General features: G+C 41.7%; 1 protein-coding gene across 4 annotated transcripts in view; it reads right to left on the bottom strand.

The window, feature by feature from the left end:
• FRS2 (fibroblast growth factor receptor substrate 2) overlaps positions 1 to 22,651 on the bottom strand; it is a 102,588-nt gene extending 79,937 nt beyond the window's left edge. For 3 of the 4 annotated variants that reach the window (XM_036458956.2, XM_036458954.2, XM_045588239.1), the window contains exon 1: positions 22,519 to 22,648. The gene's annotated coding sequence lies outside the window, so the exon portion shown is untranslated. Of the gene's footprint in view, positions 1 to 20,042; positions 20,156 to 21,496; positions 21,633 to 22,518 lie in introns of all 4 variants that reach the window. The other variant, XM_045588238.1, reaches the window with a different exon arrangement.
• Positions 22,652 to 22,877: the final 226 nt, after the last annotated feature.

Raw genomic sequence — 22,877 nt, 5'->3', positions numbered from 1 at the left:
ACCTGTTGGGTTCCTGCTGCATATAAATAAAACTGTCATTTTAAAAGGCCATTTCTTTAAAAACTTCATAATCTATGAGAAGAAACATGTAGCCTTGTGGACTCTTTTCCAAAAATTGGGGGCAGGCAGGAACAGGAAAACATAAAATGGGAAAGCATCCTAATTTCAGACTCTCAATATGTCTTCTGCCTGGCCTCTAGTAACCTCTGTAAAGGTCACTGTCCAATACATTATACACACTGTTGGTAGAAAAATATTTCTTAAAATTTACCTTTACTCAATTATTCTTCTATTTGACAATATTTAATGGTTCTCTTCTGTCTATAATAATAACAGTTGCTTACTCTGACAGCTTTTCAGAGACTTCTATAATCTAGCCACAATTCCATGTATATAAAAAAAAAATTTCAAACAGCATTATCACAAATTAAATTAGTGTCTCATCAGAAAGTTATATATAAGCCAAAACAACCGTACGTAAGACTTAAAAATCTGGAACACTATTAATAATTCTGTTGGGCACTGTTAATAAACCCAGTGTAATAAAAAGTGGGCAAAAGACCCAAATAGACACTTCTCCAAAGAGGGCATACAGAAGGCCAAAAGACATATAAAAAGATGTTCACTGGCTCTCATCATCAGAGAACTGCAAATTAAAACCACAATGAGATATCACCTCACACCTGTCAGAATGGCTATCATCAATAAATCAATAAACAAGTGTTGGTGAGGATGTGGAGAAAAGGGAACCCTTGTTCACTATTGGTGAGAATGCAATTGTTGCAGCCACTATAGAAAGCAGTGTGGAGTTGTCAAAACATTAAAAATGGAGCCTAGCCCTGGCTGAAGTGGCTCAGTGGTTGAGCATTGACCTATGATCCAGGAGGTCCCAGTTTGATTCCCAGTCAAGGCATATGCCAATTGCAAGCATGTGATTCTCTCGTCATTGATGTTTCTAACTCTCTCTACCTCTCCCTTCCTCTCTGAAATAAATAAATAAATAATCAATCAATCAATCAATGGGGCCCTAGCTGGTTTGGCTCACTGATAAAGTGTTGGCCTGCAGACTAAAGGGTCCCGAGTTCTATTCGGGTCAAGGGCATACTTCGGTTGCAGGCTACTCCCCAGTCAGCGTTGGTCAGGGCTAGTGCCAACAGGCAACCAGTGGATATGTTTCTGTCACATCAACGTTTCTCTCTGTCTTTCCCTCTCTCTCCCACTCTCTCTAAAAATCAATGGAAAAAAATATTCTTGGGTAAGGATTAACAATAAAAACAGTGGGGGGAGAGGGGGAAATACACAGGTTTAACACCAAGAGACAAGCAAAAGCAGCTCAGGGATTGATGAGTAAAATTTACATAAGTAGCTAAGGTTACAAATGAATACCAATGAAATGCACACAAAAGTTAGAATTAAATTAAACAGATTTAAAACGGGAGGTCTAGTCGAAACCGGTTTGGCTCAATGGATAGAGCGTAGGCCTGCAGACCGAAAGGTCCCGGGTTCGATTCCGGTCAAGGGCATGTACCTTGGTTGCGGGCATATCCCCAGTAGGGGGTGTGCAAGAGGCAGCTAATCGATGATTCTCTCTCATCGATGTTTCTAACTCTCTATCCCTCTCTCTTCCTCTCTGTAAAAAAATCAATAAAATACATTTAAAAATAAAATAAAATAAAATGGGAGGTCTGTATTTAGATTACATGCAGCTAATCTTACAAAGGCAATGAAACAGTACACTTAAAGAACAAACATCAAAATGACAAGTTCTATCATTTGTCATGTTAGCAATACTCAGCCAAATTTCATAATTCAGATAATGGTAGCATATTTTAATAGGTTCAAATGCGATTTTAACCAATTTTTTAAATCACATTAGATTTTAATAGAAGCTTATCAAATTCCTGACATCCACAATCTATCTTAATTATCTTACATGGTCTGAGAGAATAAGACCAACAGGGCTGATGCCCAAGTGTCTGAATACTTTGCTGAAAGGCTGAGTTCAAGCATACCCAAAGTGTTTTAGAAGCAACTTTTTAAATGCACAAATATAACAATTATTTTTAAACCAACAATTTTAGAAAATAGTAGCTGTTAGCTAAAGCTTATATAAATATGACACTAGATTTGCAAATGTCAGCAGAGTTTTAAGATCCCTTTCTAAAGTAATAGTCTCCTTCTGTTTTGCTTGGTATCTTAATTTGCCTTTAGTTTCAAAACTAAACTTGCCAACACTATTCCTCTCAAAACCTCAGGAATTCCATTACTAGTTTTAAACTAAATTAAAGGAAAAGAGACATATTCAACCCATGGCAGAAGTATTCACAAAGTGTTTGTTGATGCTCATAAATAGCCTGAGAAATTTAGACGTGTCTGAAGGACAACGGCTGTATAGTCAACTCTGTTTTGCTCCACCGTGGAAATGAATAGGAAAAGAATATTGCTACTACTTCATGTGAGACCAGTACAGATATCTTTAAACCATAACAGACAGAATATTCTCTTTAAGTCAGAGCCTATGTGCAGGGTACAAGGAGAGTACCCTTAAAAAAATCCACATAGAGTCATAATATGACTATCCCCTCCTCCAAAAACAATGCTTAAATGCCCTCAACACTGACCACCCATTTGCCTAAAAATATAAATAAAAAACAAATGGTAATATTTGGGTTTCTTTCTCACTATGATTATTTCTCTCACATAAATGTTTCTTTCTCACCTTTCTCTCTCCCTAAAAATCAATTTTAAAAAGGAACAAACTATAAATGCTTAACAACCAGATAGATGGTTCTTTTTTTTTTTTTTTTTTTTTTTTACAGAGAGGAACAGAGAGGGATAGAGAGAAACATCTATTAGCTGCCTCCTGCACACATCCTACTGGGTATATGCCCGCAACCAAGGTACATGCCCTTGACCAGAATCAAACCTGGGACCTTTCACTCCACAAGCCAACGCTCTATCCACTGAGCAAAACCAGCTAGGGCCAGATAAATGGTTCTTTGTCTTAGCACTAGAAATCTTCTTTTCCATTCCATTTCCCTATTTTCAGACTCTGTAAACCTTCCTGACAGTTATAGACACTGTTACTCTTTATCTCTCTCCATCAGCTCCAACAAACCCTAATTAATCTCAACTCAACTGAATTGCAGGTATCCGGATGCCTAAAGGAACTATTAAAAGACAAAGTAACTATGAAGGAAAAGCCCATCTTTCCCATTTGCCTGCTCCCTTCCTTCCCCTGTCCAAGCCCAACAAAGCAGCAACAAAGGGAAGGAATAAACCACCCTAAGGCCATTCAATGGCTATTTCCCTAATTCACTTCACTGCTCCTTCTAGGCATCTGCTTCTTGGGCACCACCCTATGTGACTCTACTCCCCTGTCTCAGGTACTGGAGGTCACAACCAGGAGCCTGGATTCTGGAAAGACCCAGTTCCCTAAGACAGGAATGCAGCAGGATGAACTGGTTTCTACCAGTGTTATAAAGAGTAATTTGAATATACTGTGATATAATGGGTAATGTTCTTTTTATTGCCTGACCTAATAAGTTAAAACACCATTTTTAAAAATATATGTTTTTATTAATCTGAGAGAGAGCAAGGAAGAGGGAGAGAGGGAGGGAGAGAAGGAAAATTGATCAGTTGCCTTCTGCATGGACCCCCCCACCCCCCCAACAGGGATCAAATCTGAAAACTCAATATGTGCCCTTACTGGGAATCAAACCAGGACCTTTGGGACATGGGACAAAGTTCAACCAACTGAGCTACCCTGGTCAGAGCTAAACACCATTCTTATATGACTTACTGGAAAAACAGACTCCTAATCCCAAATTCCTCTCTGTAACTACCAATTTCCTCTACTGCTAGCACCTAGCCAAAATCCTTTTTAAACAATTCCTTTACAAGATAGAGGCTACCTATCTAAAAGAGTAAAATTAGAGTAACTACTTGTAATTAAAACAATACATTTTTGACAAAATAATACCAGTAGATTGTGCAACGTGAGTGGCCAGTGCTTAAAGCCACATGATGAATAAAAATAAAATAAATCTAATACAATAGAATATTATTCAACCATAAAAAAAGAATGAAATCTTACCATTTATGACAGAATGGAGGGACCTAGAGGGTATTATGACTGAGTAAGTCAGTCAGAGAATGATTTCACTTACCGTATTTTTCGGACCATAAGACGCTCCGGACCATAAGACACACCAGTTTTTAGAGAAGGGAAATGAAGAAAAAAAGATTCTGAAACAAATAGTGTCCTAAAATATTTTATGTGCATTAAAACCCAACATCACAGTCATACATGTAATCAACCCTGTAAAGTAAAGAGCAGCATTTAGAACCATTTTATTTTTTTTTAAATATATTTTTTTGATTTTGTACAGAGAAGAAGGGAGAGAGATAGAGAGTTAGAAACATCAATGAGAGAGAGTCATCGATCAGCTGCCTCTTGCACACCTCCTACTGGGGATATGCCCGCAACCAAGGTACATGCCCTTGACCGGAATTGAACCCGGGACCCTTTTCAGTCCCCAAGCCGACGCTCTATCCATTGAGCCAAACCGGTCTCGGCTAGAACCATTTTAGAGCTGGGCAAGCACACAGAGACCACACAGAGCCGGGCAAGTAAAAAAACTTTTTTTTTAAAGTATATGTGTAGGCTATATTTGGACCATAAGACGCAGGGACTTTTTCCCCCCACTTCGGGGCGGAAAAAAGTGCGTCTTATGGTCCAAAAAATACAGGTATATGTGGAATCTAGAGAACAAAATAAATAAACAAACAAAATGAAACAAGACTCATGGATACAAAGAACAGGCTGATGGTTGCCAGAAAGGAGGAGCCTTGGGGGACAGGCAATATCTATCAAAATTTTTTTGCATGTATCTTTTGGTACACATATTCCACCTCTAACATTTAAAGTACTGCTATATTTGCACAGAAGTGAAATATGTATGCAATACTTGTTGCTACATCCTATATAATGAAAACCTAATATGCAAATCGACCAAACGGTGGGATGACCAGTGGAACGACAGGTCGCGATGATGTGAACTGAGCACCAGGGTGGTCAATGCAGGAGCTGCCCCCAGCCCACAGGCCACAGGCCAGCCAAGGCAAGTGCCAGCGGAGGCGCCCCACCTCCATTGCCCCACCGGTGGCCCCACAGATTAGCCCTGATTGCCAGTCAGGTTTAGGGACCCTACCCATGCTTGAATTTTGTGCACTGGGCCTCTAGATCTTTATAAAAGCAAAAGATTAAGAAACACACTTAATTTATAGTACATTAAATACAATGGATACTATTCAACCAATAAAAAGAGTGGATAAGGTTGTAAATGTAGGAAGAAATTACAAATAGCAATTGCCCCAGGAGAAGGGACCTAATAGAGAGGTAATGAAAAGAGACTTGCTTTTTACAATAAACCTTTCTGTACCTTTAAATTTGGGGCATGTATACATTATTACCCTTTTGTTAAAAATTTGCTAAAGAATTTAGACAATTTACTCCAATCCTCTGATGCATCATGCATAATTCTACTATCCTCATCTACGGGCAATGCTCATTAAAACTGAGAATCTAAGCAACTAGAGGTTACCAACAACCAATATACTAGGGTAGGGAACTCATTTCCTCCTTAGTGCAGAGAGGTGCAACTATGGCAACTTTATATCAGCTGAAACAGTACAATAGGTGAAAAATAGATGAAGAATTTATCTTACCCAAGCAATTTTATTACAGAAATAAAATTGGATGCAATATAATTTTGTCAGCACTCTAAAAACCATGCTTTGTTAAAAGGAAAAAACAACCTGGCTGGATTTTAATACAGTTCAAAACAAGGGGGGAGGGGGGGGGGGGACACATGGGACGGGGGAGAAGGAACGACAAAGTCATGGCCAGTAAGTTTCAAATCCCCAAAACAACAACTTTTTTTTTTATAAGTGTTACAGCAGAGCTGACTATATTCTTTAATTGATTTGAGAGGAGGAGGGAGGGAGGGAGGGAGGTCAATACAAAAAACAGCAATCAACTGTTTCCTGCACACGCCCTGACCAGGGATCAAACCCCCAACCCAGGTATGTGCCCTGACACGAAATTGAACACGGAACCTTTTTGCTGTCAGGGATGACGCTCCAACCAATGAGCCTCACAGCTGGGACAGAGCAAACTTTTAAGATACCACTTTTATAACAGAATTTTTGTCTTCAGCTCTTAAATTCCAAGGAAGACTGAAAACAAAGTTGTCCCTTGGTTATTAAAACTCAAGAGAGTGAATGGAGCCCTGGACTGTGTGGCTCAGCGGGTTGGGTGTCGTCCTGTGCAGCAAAAGGCTGATGGTCTGAGTCTTGGTTGGGGCACATGCCCGGAGTTTCAGGCTCATAGGGGATGCAGAAAGACAACAGATGTTCCTCTCTCACGTTGATGTTTTTATCTCTCCCTCTCCCATCTTCTCTCTAAAAAAAAATTTAAAAAGTGAATAAAACTATACAAACTAATTTTTAAATGTTACTATTGAATGAGATTTTCGGTTTTTGCACTAAAGAGATTAACAGCAGCTAATACTAAGCTAAACTGGTTGCCCTCTTCTTTCTCTGATTCAAAAGTATTACAATCTCACTGTTTAATTATAAAACCAGAAAACTAAAAAAATAATCTTGAAGGAGGAAGTACATAACATGGCAACATTTAGAAGAGGATCATATTAATTTTTTGTAAAAAATCCTTTTATTGACTGTTAACAACATTATGGCTTGTGATTTAGCCATGTAAGCACACTGCTAGCTATTACACTATGAAAAAATTCTAATTTTACAAATTTAATGATCTGTTTAAACAAAAGAGTAGCCCAGCCAGCATGGCTCAGTGGTTAAGCATCAACCTATGAACCAGAAGGTCACAGTTCGATTCCCAGTCAGGGCACATGGCCAAGCTGTGGGTTTGATCCCTAGTGTGGGGCCTGCAAAAGGCGGCCAATCATTGATTCTCTCTCACCGTTGATATTTCTATCTCACTCCCACTCCCTTCCTCTCTGAATCAATATTTTTTAACTTACTGTGAAAAAAAAGAACAGCCCAAAAGTATGTTGTCATAATCAATTACAGTCTCATGAGTCTAGAATATACCTTACTAAATGAAAGGTGCTAGCTGACATATCAAAAATCAGTACATTCCTTTGCCAAATTCACTCAGACTAATGCCAAAAAACAAACAAATAAAACCCAACTTCGTGAAAGGTACACTCAAGAAAAGAGAAGGTAAAAACTGCTTCAGAATTAGTACTACATATCTTGACATTTACAGAGAAAAAGGTCAAGAATGTTATCAATTGATAACTTTAATTTTTATTCTATATTATTTTATATTTATGGCTCAAGAGTGTTTAAGATACTTGATACTTAAAGAATAATGTTAATCATAGTATAAATTATAATCACACCAAAGTCAGGGATTAACAACTACACTTATGAACATTTAAATTCAGACAATGGTTTCCAATCCTGAGTCCAGAACCACTTAAGATATGAACTGAGTTCACAATTTAAAATAGCCAAATAGTCTCATAAACTGCATGAAACAGAGCTTTGTACTCTAAGATAACAAATTTCATTTTGAGGGCTGGATTAAAACTTAACATGGTAATACCAATTTCTCATAGTGATTAGAAGCTCTGTTATAGTTACAGTCTTCAACAATAAAAATAGAAAACCCAATGAATAATTATGTAATAAACATTTAATTTTGTTGAAAAACCTTCTTTGGATTCTAAAACGTGGAAAGTACCTGGCTAGTTTGGCTCAGTGGACAGAGCGTCAGCCTGCAGACTGAAGAGTCCCAAGTTCGATTCCTTGTCAGGACACATGGCCAGGGTTGCGGGCTGGATCCCCAGTAGGGGGCATACAGGGAGCAGCTAATCAATGATTCTCTCATCACTGATGTTTCTCTCTCCCTCTCCATTCCTCTTTGAAATCAATAAAAATATATAAAAATTAAAAGTATATAAAACGTGAAAAGTAGTGGAAATAGTATAATTTTTTAAAGGTTCTAAAAAAGCAAAATGCAAACTAAAAATACATACCAGACTATACATATTGACAAAATGTTTTTCAGTATAAGGTTCACATGGATTCGAATAAAGACACAAATAACATATATTTTATATATATATATATATATATATATATATATATATATATATATACACACACACACATACACACACACACACACACACACGCACACACACACACACACACACCCCTGCCCGCCACCCCACCTTGACACCCTAACCTATCCACCCAGAGCTCCAGCATGCCTGGCCCTACCCTCACCCTTCCGGCCTTCACTGGCTGCCTCGAGCCACGCCCTCAATTCCACGAGTCACCTCAGGCTGGTCCCACCTCCACCCCATCTCTGGAGCAATGCTGCAGCTCCGCCCCATGGCGCCAGAGGAGAGAATGGAAGCCTCCTGCCTGCTGCGGAGTTTCAAGCACCACTACCTGGCAGCGCGTGCACTACATTCCTTTCTCTGACAGGTGAGTGCAAGCAGTGGGTGGCGAATGACTGGTGAGGGGACGCTATGGGCTCTCACCCCCGCCCTCCCCACGGGGGATGGTCCCGCCTCCTCCGAGCGCCTCCCCACTTTCACCCGTCTCCTGAGCAACATGGCAGCTATTCCGCCACGCATGCACACACAGCTTCCTGCTGATCAGTCGTAAAGGCGCAAGAGTGTCACAACCATTAGCATATTAGCTCTTTATTATATAGGATATACTAGAGGCCCGGTGCACAAGAATCGTGCATTCAGGCAGGAGAGGGGGGCCCTTCAGCCCAGCATGTGCCCTCTGGCAGTCCAGGAGCCTTCAGGGGTTGTCCAACTGCCTCAGAGGCAGAAGAGGCTCCCACCAGTGCACTCGCCAGCCATGAACCTGGCTTCTGGCTGAGCGGTGCTCCTCCTGTGGGAGCACACTGACCACCAGGGGGCAGCTCCTACATTGAGAGTCTGCCCCTTGGTGGTCAGTGTGTAACATAATGACCAGTCATTCCAAAACCAGCTCTCTAACATCCCCCTAGGAATCCCAGATTGCAAGAGGGCACAGGCCAGGCCGAGGGACCCCACTGGTGCACAATCAAGGCTGGTGAGGGACGCGGGAGGTTGGCCAGACAAAGAGGGACTTCGAGAGGGCTCCAGGGCATGTCTGACCCGACTCACTCAGTCCCCACCAGCCGGACCCCAGCAGCAAGCTAACCTACCGATCAGAGCGACTGGTGGTAAATGCACGTCATAGACCAGTCAACTGTCTGCCCCCGGTGGTCAGTGCACGTCATAGCGAGTGGTTGAGTGGCCTTAGCATATCATTAGCATATTACACTTTGATTGGTTGAACGGATGACTGTACACTTAACATATTATAGTAGGCTTTTATTATATAGGATTATCCTTTTCTGTAAATCCTAATGGCTCAATTGATGTGTTAAGAAATAGCAAGTGCCCTGGCTGGTGTGACTCGGTTAGTTAGAGGGTTGTCCACACACTATAAGGTTGTTGGTTTGATTCCTGGTCAGGGAACATGCCCAGGTTCCAGACTCAATCCCCAGTAAGTGGCTTGTAGGAGGCAGCTGATCAATGTTTCAATCTTTTCCTCACCCTTCTTTTCTCTCTAAATTTAAATCTTTTTTTAAAATAACATTAATGATAAAGGATAAAGATGACTGATCAGATCCCAAACTATGAAGGGAATTTAACAGAAAGATGAATTTATGTCTGTGTTTTAAAAATAAAATAAATTTTTAAAATAAAAAATAAATAAAAGAATCAGCTGGCATCTAGGAATCTAGCACCTGCACAGCAGGTAAGGGGACGTACTACATGTGAACCTCTACAAACCTGGATACAAATCCTGGGCTCCATCACTTACTACCTGCCTTTGGAATATGACAACCCTCTGAAGCCTTAGCATTCTCATCTAAACCATGGAAATAAGAACAATAATTTAGTAGAAATTCTTTTAACAGACTTCAACTTTATCAACTTACTAGAGGCCTGGGGCATGAATTCATCACCAGTGGGGTCCCTCAGCCTGGCCTGTGGGATCGGGCCGAAACCAGCTCTCCAACATCCCCCAAGCGGTCCTAGATTGCGAGAAGGTGCAGGCCAGGCCGAGGGACCCCACCAGTACATTCTAGGGGCTGGGGAGGGACACAGGAAGTTGGCCAGCCAAGGAGGGATTGCAAAGGGCTCCAGGGCATCTGGCACATCTCACTCAGTCCCAATTGACCGGATCCCAGCAGCAAGCTAACCTACCGGTTAGAGTGTCCCCTGGTGGCCAGGGCACATCACAGCAGGAGTTGAGTGGCCTAGCATATCATTAGCATATTATGCTTTGATGGGTTGAACGAACGACCAGACGCTTAGCATATTAGGCTTTTATTATATAGGAAGGATAGAAATACAGCTCTTCAATCCTTCAGTAAATCACTCCCTGATGCCTACGTAGGTTGATCATTTGCACCTGGTAATCTTTTAAGTAGATCACTTTCTTAATATATCCCCAACCTTTTGCTCTCACCAAATGAGCTGAATGGTTAACAAGAGCCAGCTGTTTGTTCCCAAACCAGTTTATGCCAACTAGACTTGTTATTGTAATTATGTAATTTAAGATTTTGTAAACTGATGAAGTATGAGAGTGAAAGGAATTGTTTCTCTGAAATTCTGTTGAAAAGTTCAAAGATTCAAAGGCTAATTATTTTTAAAAAGTTATGAAATTAGGTGTATGTAAAAGCTTTAAAAGAATAAAGAAAAAAGCATAAAACTGAAGGATTTTTTTTAACACACTAAAAGTGCTTTTTAATTCTCTCTTCTATAAGAAAGAGATGCTATTAAGATAATTAACAGATAATGCCTCATGGGTGTGGATTCTGCGAAAAAGACAATCCAGAACTCTAGTCAAAGGACCTATCCACAAAGAAAAACCTTAATTCTAAAGGGGGAAATGGTGAAAAAAATGTATATCCAAGTTAAAATTAAAAATACATATCTTATTTACGATTCTTTACAAACCAACTTTTCAACTACCTACTCAACATCACATTTGAGATCTTTATATGTAGCTACTGCAAAAATTTATAGGAATATTACAAAGACTAAAGTACTTAAGCATAGTGCCTGGCACTTAGTAATATTCAATTAAAAACTTGTTTTATTTTAAGAATTTTGTTATTACTCTGATGGTCTACTGCTCTAAGAATACACACGGGAAAGTAAAAGTTTCACACTGTCAGTCTGTTGTTTTTGTATTCATCTACATTATTTATACTCCATAGATTATTAGCCATATGACTTCTGTAGTGGCCATCAAAAAAGTAAAGAAAGCCAATACACCTAAGAGCCCCAGGTGAGTAGTCATTCAGGGTTATACTCAACTACAAAGAAACATCACAGTAGTGCATTAACATGTCAGCATGAGCGGACAAGAACACAAGAAAAATGAATGAGGTGCTGGTAGGGTACCAGAAGAGGAAGCAACAGTCTTTAAAATGAGAATAGACACAAGGGAAAGTACAATAACTAGAAGATAATGGCAGAGACCAGAGAGAGAAGCAATGAAGAAATTGGCAATCATTTTGTAGGCAACAAATCTGTAACAAAAGAGGTTACAGGTGCCTTAGCCGGGTTAGCTCGGTGGATAGAAGCGTCGGCCTGTGGATTGAAGTGTTCCAGGTTCAATTCTGGTCAAGGGCACAAGCTTGGGTTGCTGCTCAATCCCCAGTAGGGGGCATGCAGGAGGCAGCCGAACAATGATTTTTTCTCATCATAATTGACGTTTCTATCTCTCTCCCTCTCCCTTTCTCTCTGAAATCAATAAAAAATATATTTAAATAAGTAAGTAATGCTGCAATGATCATAAAGGTACACGTATTTAAAAAAAAACAAAAAGAAGCTACAGGTAAGGTATAGGGATAGATCTGGTGATTCAACCTCTTGCTCAGAACTGTTGAATACTGGGCACAGATATTAAAATGCTTTTCCAATTTATTTAAAAGCAAAAACACATCTTTAATAGTTCATGTCATTTTGACATTACAATCAATTTTACTCTTCATGGAAATTATTACATAAAGAAATGCACTCTAAAATTAGAACAATGAAGTACCTTATTCACATATGAAGTTGGGGGTGGGTAACTAATATCCACTCTAACAAGAATACAGTAAAATAATACTAACAGAAGCAGCCTTTCCAGAAACCACTGACCAAATGGTTCAGGACTAAAAACCTTCCTATCCCCTGGTTCAGAATCACACGTCTGGGAACCTGCCCTAGGAAGTAACTAAAAATACAAGGAAATCGATATGCTAAAAGGTGTTTTCTGCAGCATTTTTTGTACAGAGGAGGAGAGAAACATCCATGTGAGAAAGACACATGGATTGGTTTCCTCCGGCAGCACCCTTACCGGAGCTGGGGAACCTGCAACCAAACTGTGCCCCTGACCAGGAAATGTACCTAAGACCCTTTGGTCTGAGCGCCCACACTCTTACCACTTAGCACACTGGCAAGGTTGTACTGTCTAACCTTTTTAAAATGTTGTTTTACTACAGCCAAAAATACTCTACCCAGCAAAGTTATCACTCAGAATTGAAGGCCAGATAAAGAGCTTCACAAATAAAAAAAAAGCTAAAGGAGTTCATCACCGCCAAACCAGAATTATATGAATTGCTGAAAGAGGTTGTTTAGGGAGAGGAAGAAGATAAAGATAAAAATTATGAACAACAAATACGTAACTATCAACAAGTGAAACTAAAAACCAAGAGAATTAAAAAATCTGATGAATAAAATTAACTGGTGAATATAATAGAATCAGAGGTATGGAAGGGGAGTAAACTGACGATTCTCGGGGAAAAGGGGAGAGGAGGGTGCGGAAAGAGACTGAACAAAAACTGCACCTATGGATGAGGACCATGGGGGTGGGGAAAGGACAAAGCGTGGGTGGGTGCCTGGGAGGGGAGCAATGGGGGGGGGGGGGGAGCGGAACACATTTGTAATAATATGAATAAAGATTAAAATAGATAAATAAATAAATAAATAGAGTTGTTTTACTTTTAGAATGAACACAAGTTATATTTAAAATATGTACCTTAAAAGGTTACATACTACCTTTGTAATAATATGAACAATAAAGATTGATTAAAAAAAAAAAAAAGTTACATACTTTTTTACTTTATTTATATAATATTAGTAGCCCATCGCGCAATATCGCATGCAGTAGGCCGCCCACCGCTTCCACGGGAGTCGGCGGAAACTGAAGCACACGGCTGGGAGCCAGTTTCCACAGGAGCCGTGCGGCTTCCGCAGCAGGTGGAAGTGAGCCGCCGCGCTGGCACCCACGGGAGCTGCGCCACTTCCACAGGAGCCAGGAGGGACCCGGCCAATTTCGCGGGAGGCGGGAGGAGGGAGGGAGCCGTGCTACTTTCCGTGAGAGGCGGACCTGCCATCTCCTCTCCAGGGCTGAGCTTGGCAATGGGGGCTGTGGGCCGGCCCCCTGTCCCTGTCCATGTCTGCTCCGGCTCTGGGGGGCTGCCCCGAGCCGGGGCATAGCAGCTTGCCGCCCCCCCAACCTCCCCTCTCCATCTCCACTCCAGGCCTCAACTGTATGCATAACCACCTCCTGTCAGGTCGTTCCAGCCTAACTTGCATGTTTCATACACACACACACACACACACACACACACCCGAGGATTAGAGGCCCGGTGCATGAAAATTCATACACTGGAGGGGGGGTCCCTCAGTCCAGTCTGCCCCCTCTCACAGTCCAGGAATCCTCAGGGGTGGGAGGCAACCTGGTTATCAGGGGAAGTCGAGCCTCCATCACCTTTCTGCTGCTGCCACTGCCAGCAGCGCAATTCTCGGCTGGCCCTTGTTTCCTGAGCCCCGGGCGGCCCTGGGCAGCTGGGCAGCCGCCATCCGAGGCTTGCCTGCACCTCAGGCTGGCCCTGGGTGGCTTGGAGAATGAGGGCGGGTCTGGTTACACTGCACGCCTGCCATGCCCCCCTAGGCTCCCTTAATCAATGGATGAATTTTCTAGCTAAGATTCAATGGCCAATTTCCTCCAGCTTTAACAGAATGGGAGGTGGGAGGTAGGAGGCAGAAGATAAGATGGGGGTGGGGGGAAAAGGGGTCTAACTGACTGCTCAGTGGTTAGAGCATCAGCCCACAGATTAAAGGGTCTCAGGTTCCACTCTAGTCAAGGTTACATACCTTGGTTTCAGGCTTGATCTCCGGGCTGGTCTGGACACGTGCAGGGGCAATCAATTGATGTCTCTCTCCCACATCAATATCGATCTCTCTCTCTCCTCCTCCCTTCCACTCTCTCTAAAAATCAATGGAAAAAATATCCTCAGGTGAGGATTAACAACAAAATTTTTTTAATGGGTATACTTTTGGATAGGGTCCAGCTTCTACCAATTCACCAGGGCAAAAGATGACATTAATCAACACTACATACAACCTAGCATCAATGCAAAAGTTGACCTTAGGAGATCTTAAATCCTTTCTTTTGATCACCCAAATCTTAAAGATATGTCTAAGAAAAGAACCAAGCTAGTATCAGAAAACTTGCCACACTAATCTTTATCACAAAATGCTTTCAAGAAAGCCAAATTTTCTTTGCTATGTGCAAATCAACTTTTTTATCTGAAAAATCTTAGCTTGTAATGCAAAGTTCGAAAAACCCTTTCACACAGCTTTAGCTCTCAGCAACAATCTATATTACATATGTTTACACATTATGTATTACACCTATCTATATCTATATATATCTATATATATCTATATATATCTATATATATATATATATATATATATATATATATATATAAAAGGCTAATGTGTTAAGTGTCCCTCAGTCACTATGACACACACTGACCACAAGGGGGCATACACTCAATGCAGGAGCTGCCAAGCTGCGGTGACTTGGCAGCAGCAATTCTCGGGTGATGCACCCCAAAACCAGAGAGGACGGAGCCCAATTCCTCACAGGGCCACATGATTCCACCTTCTGCAATGGGTTATGTTGTTGCTGGGGCACTGCTGGCCCGAATCTGGTTTACTGAACATTTGCATTTGCATTCCACACCCTGTAAGACAGCAACTTTGTAGAGAGCCCTCTTGCACTCCGGAACCCTGTGGGGGATGTCAAGAGAGCCAGTTTCACCTGATCCCCACAGGCCAAGCCAAGGGACACCACCTGCCAGAGGGACACAGGCCAAGCCAAGGGACCCCACTCACTCTGCAGACACTAAGATGGACGGCAGGAAGTTGGCTCCAGGGCATGTGCAGACCGTCTTGCCCAGTCCCACCCCACCGGCCACCTTCTAATTAATTTCCTTTCACTGTGCATGGGAGGCAGCCGGTCTTCCTGTCTTCCTTCCTCCCTCTCTCCCTCTCTCCCTCCCTGGCTCTCTTCCTTCCTTTCTTTTTTCCCCTCTTTCTTTCTCTCCCTTCATCTCTCTACAATTAATAATTACATCCTCCAGTAAGGATTAAAAAATAAAAAGGAATAGGACTACAAAAAAAGAGAGTCTTAAAAAGGAATGAAATGAAACTTCTAGAAGTAAAAAATATATAGTACACGAAACTTTTAAAAACTCAATGAACATACTACAGTATAAACTTTGAAGATATCATACTAAGTAAAATAAGGCACACAAGAAAGGACAAATATTGTAGGAGGTACCTAAAATGGTCAAATACAGAGACAAAGTAAAATAGTTGCTGCCAGAGGTTGGTGGAAGGGGGAATGGGGAATTATTAAACACAAATACTGACGAGTATAAAGGGCTTCAAAGATGCTGGCAGTGTTCTAAGCTAATTAGTGGTGAGTGGTAGTTCATTTTATAACTACTTAAATTGTACATATATTATACTGTACACTTTTGTAATGAAAGTAAATTTTAGGCACTGGCCTGTGTGGCTCAATGGTTGGGCATTAACCTATAAACCAGGAGTCATGGTTCAATTCCAGTAGGGGCACATGCCCGGGTTGCAGGCTCGATTCCCAGTAGGGAGCATACAGGAGGCAGCCAACCAATGGTTCTCTCTCATCATTAATGTTTCTGTCTCTCTCTCCCTCTCTCTTCCTCTCTGAAATCAAAAAATATATATTTTAAAATAATAATAAAATTACCTAACCAAAACACTCAAAGGAAACAAATAAGTCTTAACTTAACAGTCACTTAGGCAAAGTTTGCACCTTAAATTCCCCCCACACACACACCCTCTAAGTGAACCAGGGAGTCACAATAAACTTCTCAGCTAGACAAATGAATGTAATTTCAATAAACACTTATGCTAATAACTGGCCTGTGTCCCCTGTGGCTCCACTTACATAACCCATTATGCAAAGTGCTGAACTATTCTTTCTCTAGAAAGTATTTTGAATACTGATATTTGTAGTACAAGATTTACTTGCTATGCTAAATTTGAAAAAAAAAAAAAAAAAAAGCTTTTTTTGCTGTAGCTTCAAGGATCTTTCCTGCAGAAGAGGTAAAAAGGAAAGCCGGCTTCTACTACTCCACTATGTCAAAGGCAAGTTATTTATCTTGTTGGCTAATCACCAAAGCAATGACTTACAGCAGCACCCTCAGGCAGCGCCCATGGTTAGCCAGTTCACCCCCTGGGACTCTGTTGAGAAACACAGCCCTCAACAAGAAATTTGGAGCAACTTGTCTGAACTCAACTGAAAACAATCTGAACTATCCCTTGAAATGTCCTGTAAGTAATGTAAAAACTTGACAAAATTAAATTCAACGGTGGTAAGAAGCACAATATAGTCCCTTAGCATAATAAAGGGCAGACCACCACAAATCTAACTTGAATATGCATAAATATGTTGGATGAGTACTCTCCCCCCAACCCCTGATTCTGTTTAAACCAAGATTATCAGATTTTCATAGAACCAAAATCTTAAAAAAATCAAATAAAAAAATCAAAGGTGCCACCTTTATTTTGCCAAGGACATTTAAAAAGAAAGTAATTGCCAATTACCATCACCATTATTTCATAAAAGAATATGCTTACACCAAAACATGGTAAAAAATAATTTTAGAAAAACAAATTTTAAATTCAATAGGTTTAGCTTTCAGAGAAGCTAACTCATTCTCACTCTCACTTCAGACAAGTGAAAACGTTGTCATGGACTGACACCACTCCATAGTACAGCATTTGGGAATGACAGGTCTAAGCAACTAACTCCCACGTGAAGAAAGCAAGCAACAGTAGGGCATGCCCAAACAAAATATTCAATAATGAGGAAATAGAGGCTTGGAGGGGTTTAGGGATTCTCCCAAGGTCACAGACCAAGAATTTGACACAGGCCTGTCTAATTCCAGAATCAGAGTTCCTAACCATTATACTAAGTTTCCTCTAATATTCTTCCAGTGTTATAAAGACCGCCCTAATCCAGTCACCTTTGTGACCAATGACAACCGAGGAATTTCCAAGGCAGCTGGTGGGAGTGAGAGGTATACTCCCTGGCCATCATTCAGACTGAAGCTAAATGGAACTCCTGACCTTTGCCTCATTAATACCAGGCTCACTGCAACTAAGCCAACCAGCCCAGACAAAGCACACAAACCCCCTGCCTCCAACAACATTGACACAGGACTCACGGGGTATTCCCATGTGCCTGTGATATAGTGAAAAATATATTCCTGAAAAACAAAACAACATATTAATTTCAAGAAGGAAATAAACACTTCCATGGTAACTCAGTCTAAAATTAATAAAACTTTCCCTCAAAAAGTTACAACTGTAAGCTTCATTCTGAAGACGTATTACAGTCTTCCATACATTAATACAGATTCCCCCTATTTAAATATCTAAACAGAAAACCACACAATTCTATAATTCCATAGTTCTTAAAGTTTCCAAATTAAAAGACTATACATATTTATCATTACATGATGGTTAAAAGTATCTTATCATTCTTTCCCTCTAAGATATGAGAATATTAGAGACAAAGCCACTCATGTTAATCAAAAGTACTAAAGAATTAGAAGAAAAAATATGTAACTAAATGCCATTTTCTATGAAAGGCACGATTAGCAGCCAGTAGTAATAGAAGGTACAGAAATTATCTTCGAATATTTAGAGGTTCTTGGTATTAAAACCAAAACCGAAAGTCATACATATAAATAAACAGAATACCATTATCAGAGATTTGCTTCCAAATCCTCACATATCACTTGCCAGCAAATGGCCAAAACAAACAACCAAACAAGTCTTAAGTGACCAAAGTTTGATAGCCTGGACCAAATGGGTGTGAAATAGTTTGTCCTCCCTGAAATAGGGCAATGATAGCATTGAAAGCAATAGCAATGAATTTTTATTCCAAATTGGATTTTTCCTTTTTTTATTATTTTTTTTTTATAAGAGAGAGAGAGAAAGAGATCGATTTGTTATTATACTCCGGATCGAACCCACAACCTTGGCATATTGGGATGACGCTCTGACCAACTGAGAACCCGGCCAGGGCCCCACTTGAATTTTTAATAACCAGATTTTTTCTATCCTATCTGAATCTGCAATAGGAGGGAGCAGTACACAGATTACCACATATGTTACCCACAATATAAAATTATCTAGTGTCTTTTCCTGCTGTTTTAAACAGATACCATCTAAGAGAATTTTTTCTTTCCCCTAAACTCTCCCTGCTTTCAACTAACTCCTTATACAGACTCAACAAGCACATGTATTATTTTCTACACACATTTAATATATGCCTAGAACTGCCCTCTAGCATTAACTACAAACCCACTTTTACAAAAGCCTCTGGGCATTCCCCATGTTTGGCAAGTATATAAAAAGCATATTCAACATATTCAAAACTAATCTCATTAAGCATCTCCTTTCCCATATTTCTACTACTAGCACCACCATTGCCATCACTCACATTTAAAATAAGTATGGCCTTCAACTTCCTCCAAACCTTTCCCAACAATCCTTCCTTCTACCACCTACTAAATCATCCCAATGCCATGACGCTTGCCCAGTATTTATACTACTGTCGATCCTTGAGCAATGTGGAGGTTAAGGGTACCAACAAATCCCCAAAAGTTGAAAAACCATTTGTAACTTTTGACTCCCCAAAATCTTAATAGCCTGTTGATCAAAAATGTTATCAATAATATAAACAGCTGATTAACATAAAGGGTGGGGCAAAAGTAGGTTTACAGTTGTTCTTATGGAAAATAATAAATAATACAAGAATAAATTGTTTTACATATGCACAACTGTATGGAAAAATAATACAATAATTGTAACAAAAAAGTAAACTAGAGAAAAGAAAATGTTAAGAACTTTCATTTACAGTACTCTATATATTTATTGCATATAAATGATACCACGCAATTGCAACCCATATTTTCAAGGCTCAACTCCATATATTGAAAGTCAGCTTTCCACAACAAAAAAATTCTACACACTACACTTTTAGACTTTAGAAGTTTCTCATTACCTCCCAAATGTTGAACTCCTAAGTACAGCATTTAAACATATTCCAGCTCCAAATTAAATTTCAAACCTCAGCCTGACTGGTGTGGCTCAGAGGTTGAGCATCGACCTATTAACCAGGAGATCACGGTTTGATTCCCGGTCAGGGAATATGCCAAGGTTGGGAGCTCCATCCTCAGAGTGGGGTGTGCAGGAGGCAGCCAATCAATGATTCTTTCATCATTGATGTTTATTTCTCTCTCTCCCTCTCCTTTCCTCTCTGAAATCAATGAAAATATATTTTAAAAAATAAATAAATTTCAAACCTCAACTCTTATTCCCCAAAATGAACCTGGTCCACTAACTTTTCTCTGAGTACACAATGAACTTGTATACCATTGGGTGGGGCTGGGGACCTGGACACCGGACTCAATCATAGGACCGTTCCCTCCTCCACACTTGTGCTCACATCATTCCCTTTACTGGAAAAGACTTCTTTATCCTCCTATTCCCAACACACAAATTTTTGTCTTAGAAAAGTCTTACCCTCTGTAATGTTGAACTCAGGTTACCAGATTATTGGAAGGTAGCATGATGTAGTGGAAACACACACAGGCGTGGCATCAGGCAGATCTGGATTCAAATTAGGGCTCAGTTACCTGCTAGGTACATAGTCCCCAATTAGCAGAAAGCCTGATGCTCACTTAGTGCTCAATAAATAATAGTTTAAGAGTTAATTTCAGAAGTATTACTATACCTCCACTACTCTCCATAATTACTCCAGCTAAAAATGAGCCCATTTTCCTTTCAAACAACTGCAAACTTTACATCAAACCTATACATGTACATATTTTTATGTAATAAATGTTTATGCAAATATCTTACATCCCCTCATAAATTTCAAATTCCTAAAGACTGGAGATTTCATCTCTGTACCCTATAAAGCCTAATAATGCTTTTCATCAAGCACACACTACCACCAGCAATTAGAAAAATTGCTTAACATGCTTAAACAATACAATTCATCTCTTCATTACTTCTGACACATCATATTATAGAAAAGTATTACTAAAACATGACTCTTAGTTGTTAGGGCTGTATCTTTATTTGCTCGTACATGGATGTCTAACATAGCAAATGTTCAATATCAGTTGAATTTACTTGAAAAATATAATTTACAGTGCAAATGTTCAGTATCTACTGAATAGACTTGAATACAATAAAATTTCCAGTGCCTAAGGGTATCTGATTTTCCCAAGCATCTTTTTCTGCCATTACAATTCTTGAAATATTTCCCTTCAAAACATTAACTACCATCAGTATGGATCCATGACCATATCTAACTTGACTCCTTTTCCAGCTTCTCTCATTTATAATACTCTGTGAGCTCTAAACAAGTAACCACTTCAAATGCTTAAGAATCTACAGTTTCTATCTAAATGTAAATGTCAGTCAACTAACCTTTCCTCCACAATCTTTTCTAGGAAATTAAAAAAGCATCTATCCACCCTCTGCCTGCTGAAGAGCAACAATCCTGAAATAAATTTTATTTTGCAAAGGAGAGCTCACTGAACTTGTTACTTCAGCCTGTTCTCCCTAATTCAAATTGCCTCCCCTGTCAGTGGTGGGAGGAGAACGAGCTAAGTACCCAAATAACTACAGAATAAGCCTACCGTAATACAAGCACCAGGTGAAAATGCAGGGAAGTGTCGCTTGCTGCACAAAGGTGGCTTGTGCACACTTTACACTGCAAAAACACTGGTCATCTGCTGATAGTCATAATCTGCAGTAACTACATTCCCTTATGATCATAACTGAAAAGAACCACTGTTAAATGTAGAAAACCCTTATTTCCTACAAACCTTTCATCGGTTTATTTCCTGAAATCTATGCATTAAAGATACCTACTTTACTTTTTTCTTTAGGAAGTCCTCAATTTTATCTGCGCTACACACTTCATAAGTCTCTTAAATAAATAAGTAAATAAATAAACGAATCACCTGTGCCCATCAGCGTGCACTCTGCATTGGTACAACAGCTGTAACAGGACAGGGAACCTCTCAGGAGTTACCGAGAAACCATTCTTCTTTAGAAGTCATGGAAAAATGACAGCTCCAAACATGAAGTACATACAAACTTCGGGGGAGAGAGAGAGAGACTAATAAATTCTCCAAGCCTCTGCAATCCATTCGTGCAACCACCGCAGGCTGAACTCATTACACAACCGTAACTTCAAACAGCCACGGGGATTAGGAACACAGATTAGAGAATAGCTTCATTTGGTACGTCTGCAAGAAAACAAGGAGACGTATCTGAACGGATTTTCCCTCGAGTTGTTTGTTTTAAGAGAAAGCGACTTGAACAATAGCTTGGGCAAGCTCTCCGGTCACTAGAGATGGTGGGAGGCACGCCGGGGCCACACGGACCGACCCAGAACCGGTCCCGAGCGCGGTCCGCGCCGATCCGGGCAGCCCGCGGGCGCGGCGGGCGGGGAAGCAGAGAGAGACCTCGGGCACCGACACCCGCATCGCCCCGCCCTGGGGCCGAGGAGGAGACACCACCTCAGCGACCCGGGCTGAAAAAACCAGCCCGAAGGCGGTCCCAGGAGACGAAAATGTCGGGACCTGGGTCCCAAGACTAAGTCCGGTGTCCGGGTCCCCAGCCCCGCCCGGGTGGGGCACGGGAGGCCGAATCTGGGAGGCGGTGCGGAGACTCGGGGGAGCAGAAAAGAGGGGGCTCGGACGGACCGAGGCCCGGCCCATTCCCACTCTCCGGTCCCGGCGGCAACAACAGCTCCGGGAACCCGGTCCCGGCTCCGCCCCGCCCACCCCGCGGCCCAGGCCCGCTCCCTCCCGGCCGGCGGGCTGGGCCGAGACCGCGGCGGGCGACGACCCGCTCCGCCGAACCCCGACAGCCCAGCCCACCCCGGCCGGGCGCCCGGAGCCCGGAGCGGGCAGCGGGGTCCCGGGAGCGCCGGCCCGACACGGCCCGCAGCCCCCCGGGCGGCCCCCCGGCCACTCACCGTGGGCTCCGGCGCTGGGAGCGGGCAGGGCGCGGGGCGGCGGGCGCGGACCCGCGGGCTCCGATCCGGGCAGGAGCGCCTAATGGGAAGCGATGGAGCCTCCGCGGCTGTGCCTACCAGGCCTCTCTCCGGCCCGAACCCCGGAGAAGCACTTCCGGGGGAGCGGGGAGGGCCGGGCTTGGCACCGGAACTGCTCGCGGGCGGGAGCGGCGGGGGTCCTCCCAGGCGGGGCGGGGCCTCTTCTTCTCCCCTTTTTCCCCCTCTACCTCCCCCTCCAACCTACCCCATCCCCTCACACCCCCCCGCCCGCCCCCCGCAGCCCCGACTCCACGGTAACCCTTTCTGCCCCGCGGCCCCGT

Source organism: Pipistrellus kuhlii, unplaced genomic scaffold (genome assembly GCF_014108245.1).
Source record: "Pipistrellus kuhlii isolate mPipKuh1 unplaced genomic scaffold, mPipKuh1.p scaffold_m20_p_3, whole genome shotgun sequence".
NCBI lineage: Eukaryota > Metazoa > Chordata > Mammalia > Chiroptera > Vespertilionidae > Pipistrellus > Pipistrellus kuhlii.
This window is presented reverse-complemented; position numbering and strand designations above follow the sequence as displayed.